The 3,796-nt window shown below is 43.3% G+C and overlaps 1 pseudogene; it reads right to left on the bottom strand.

Moving 5' to 3' along the window:
- Positions 1 to 3,283: 3,283 nt before the first annotated feature.
- LOC113292133 lies at positions 3,284 to 3,383 on the bottom strand (annotated as a pseudogene).
- Positions 3,384 to 3,796: the final 413 nt, after the last annotated feature.

Here is a 3,796-nt window from a genome sequence, read left to right as displayed (position 1 = left end):
CATCCGTTTGAATGCGTCGTAGAATAGAACGTTCACTGAGCTTCCCCCGTCTATGAGGATCTTTTTGAGGTTACATCCGGCCACTGGTAGTGTGAGGACCAAGGGATCGTTATGATCTTCCATATCTTCTTCGATATCTTCAATATCGAAGATAATAGGTGCGTCCATCCACTCTTCGTGCTCGTCCACCTCTACGCCATCAATCTTATATAATTCGCAGTGGTCTTCGAACTGCTTCCATAGCCTCTTTCCTATCTGCGTTGTAAGGGAGGGATCTGCGGCTTCGGAACACGAGATGGTGTTGATTGTGCGGTTTCCCTCTGGAAGTTGGACTTGCTTGGTCCGTTTGGATCTGTCCTCGGTGACCTCCTTTCGTATGTAATGTTTGAGTTTGCCAGCATCAATCAATTTTTGGATCATTATTTTGAGGTTTTTGCATTTCTCGGTCCGGTGTCCATTGAAGCAATGATACTCACAGTAATCTTCGCTGTCATAGTAGTCTAACTCTTCGGTGGAATATTCCGGATCGGATGCACTGCTTCCCCTGGCGTCATTTGCTAGGATGATTCTTCGGTCTCGGTTAGCTCTGGTGCTTTAGAATTTGCTTCGTCCAGTTGTTGGCTAGTCTACGTGCTTTGGGCAATCCTATCTTTCAAGTCTTGGTTCTCCCTGGCCAGAAGAGATATGGCATCTTCGTAGACCTGCTGTCTCTTTTTTAATTCTTCGAGCTCTACCATCAGTCGGTGGGACTGGTTTGATCCCTGATTGGGATTTACGGCTGGTACCCCTATGGCCATAGTTCCCCTTCGTCTACTGTGTGTATTAAGGGTGGCCGAGGATTAGCTTCAATCGTTGGTATCTCCAAGTTTGGTCCCCTCGGTTGAGCTTCCACCCGTGGTACTAAAACCACTGGTATGGTTTGATTCTGACCGTTGGTTGACGACATTCCGAAGATTGGTGGATGTGCGGGCTGATGTGTCATAGATTCTGCTACCCCCTCTTTTTGTTGATGGATTTGGCTTGAAACCAAAGTCTTGTTAGCTTATGTAGCCTGGAGGGACGCAACAGTCTTCGTGGCTGCTGCTTTGAGAGTCGCGGCTGCAATGGAGTTAGTGTTCATAGGTGAAGTGATCTCCGCAGCATCCTGCCTCTGAGTAGTTGTTTTAGCTTTGTCTCCTTTCTGCTTGCTTCGGGTCATGACCGAGGTAAACCTCGGTGTCTCCTTTGATGAGGCTTTGGTTTTTCCTGCCTCTAGTATCTTCTCCATTTTTAATCCTTTTCTGCATAGGGGAATAAATAAGGAGAACCAAAGATATCCACGAGGATCGGGTTAGCGCCACTCGTACCCGCAAGACTATTGGAATAAAAGGAAATGAGCTGCCCAAGGGCCTTAATATAAGAGAAATGTAAAGACTTCACCGGTCTAGTTTTTGCAATACAAATCCTCTAATAAACGATCATGAATCTTGTTTTCAGGATACTTTTGAAAAAGAACTCTTGAAAAGGCAGATCCGTCGCGAGGACTCATGAATCTGGATTATTAAGTCTTAGTTAAGGAAAACACCTCACGTGAAAATCTGTGATAGATAGCCGCGGGTTTGTCTGCTTTGAAATGGTGTTTGTGAAAATGAAGACCATGAACCCAGAATAAAAAAGGTTTTGAAAGCACGCTGAACCCAGAATAGGGCACAACCATAATGCGCGTTTTAAGGTGAAATCACAAGATAATTGTATGTACACCTTTCATCATCCTCCACGTGTACAGAAAGAGACAAGTGGGAGGCATGCGAAGCGAGACATCAAAACAAGATAGCAAGCATCTCATCAGAAGATGCCATCGGTCAGCAGATCTGACAGTCAGGGACAGAGGACCACAGAGGTATGATGGATCAGAGGAGCACCAGATAATACCCCTTGGGTATTAACACACCCAATCCCGAGGAAGATCCCAGATCAACGGCCGAGAGCAAGTTTGGCTGACACAGATATGACCAGACAAAGAGACACTTGTCTGACACGAGCAGACATCCATCTACCCGCATTAAATACCAAAGATATATACACGTGCCGATCAGCTCGTGGAAGAAGTGAGGATAACCCTTCGTATTCAAGCTCAGGCCGCGGCATATGCCGAAGACCTCTGCGTAATGGGAACAAAGCACAAGAAGATAAGATTACAACGACACCTCATAAGTAGGACCCACGCGAATCCCCTGTCAACGAGTTACTGGACTCCTTTGTATGCATATATGTTGAGGACTGAATACAGACATTTATTTTTTCTAATAAAGGGCAAGGCCTGGCCATACAAGATAAGGGTTCATATTTCATCACCGTTCTCTTCTTGCCCGCTTTAGTAACACGTAACCTACGCGAACCTAAGCCTAAAATTTTGACTAGAACGAGACCGATAGGGTAACGAGCTTAACAGGAAAGTCATTTGAAAAATATTGTTTACTCTTTTAAGCATACTTCGAAGTTCTTGACGGTTTCTGTAAGTTGAATGCGTGACTGCGCCGCCTTGTAATACCGGTGAGGCCTTGGGTATCCGAGATCCACTGAGCTTCCCTCGCCTCTATTCAACTTACGTTAACTCGGATTGATTCCAGAGGGGTTTGCTTAAATTGTAACGAATTCCCGTTCGAAGGATTAGAAGCTGGTCTAGAAACAATCTAAGTGGAGCCATCATGCTTTTTGTTTTCTAGAAATCAATAGGCTTGATTTGGTTGAGTCAGCCTTGATCTGTGTTTGTTTACCCTTCCAATTTAGAAAATTCTATTGTATGCCTGAATGTAAAAGAGACGCACTAGGTAGATTTGTTAAAGAGAAACCTAGTAGTTCGAAGCGTCTCGATTACCTTAATCTAGAGAGTCCGACTTTTGAAGAGTATGTTTTTGAACGTCCTTTGACTGAGGAGAGAATCCATGTTGCTCCGATAGCGCCAGAAATGGCAACTTTGAAAGCTTTGTTGAATCCAACTAGGACTACTCGTCCTTCGTGTATGAACTGAAACCTGGGACCTTACAGATGCTCCCAATCTTTTTAGGGAAAGAAAATGAAAACCCTTATTACCATGTTAGGGATATTGAGGAAATTTGTAGTACTCTAAGAGTTAGAAGCTTAGATGATGATGCTTTGAAACTTAGGTTATTCCCATTTTCCCTGAAAGATAAGGCCAAGTCGTTGCTATATAGTTTGGACTCCGAGTCAATTGAGACATATGAACAACTTACATCTGCCTTTTTAAATAAGTTTTTTCCTAGGAACAAAACATCGTCTATTAGGACGCAAATATGCACATTTTCACAACAAGAGGGAGAATCTTTATATAGGTATTTGGAAAGGTTCAATGATTTATTATCCCAGTGTCCTCATCATGGTTTAGAAAAGGTTAGGCTAGTTCAGATCCTTTATGAGGGTTTAGATTATTCCACAACGACCATGGTTGAGTCTCTATGCACTGGTGGATTTGAAAACCAAACTGTTGATGCGGCGATGGAATTTTGTAATGAAATCGCCGAAAAAAACCCAGCAATGGGAAAATATTAGGGCACCCCAGAAAACAATTCTTTTAAGTAGAGGAAACGTTAATAGGGTAGAAGGAGTCTATGAATCAGATGCCAAAATTGCTGCTATAGCAAAAAGGTTAGAAGCCTTAGAAGTGGGCCAGACTAGTGGTAGAGTGGAGCCTTTTTGGGAAGGCCAGAATATTGAAGAGTAAGCCAATGCTCTTTATAGTAACACTAGATTTGATAACCGTCAAAAGATTGACCCATATTCAGAAACCTATAATCCT

The sequence above is a fragment of the Papaver somniferum genome, chromosome 6 (assembly GCF_003573695.1).
Source record: "Papaver somniferum cultivar HN1 chromosome 6, ASM357369v1, whole genome shotgun sequence".
Taxonomy (NCBI): Eukaryota; Viridiplantae; Streptophyta; class Magnoliopsida; order Ranunculales; family Papaveraceae; genus Papaver; species Papaver somniferum.
Note: the sequence above shows the minus strand (reverse complement) of the source record. Positions and strands in the feature narration are given on the sequence as shown.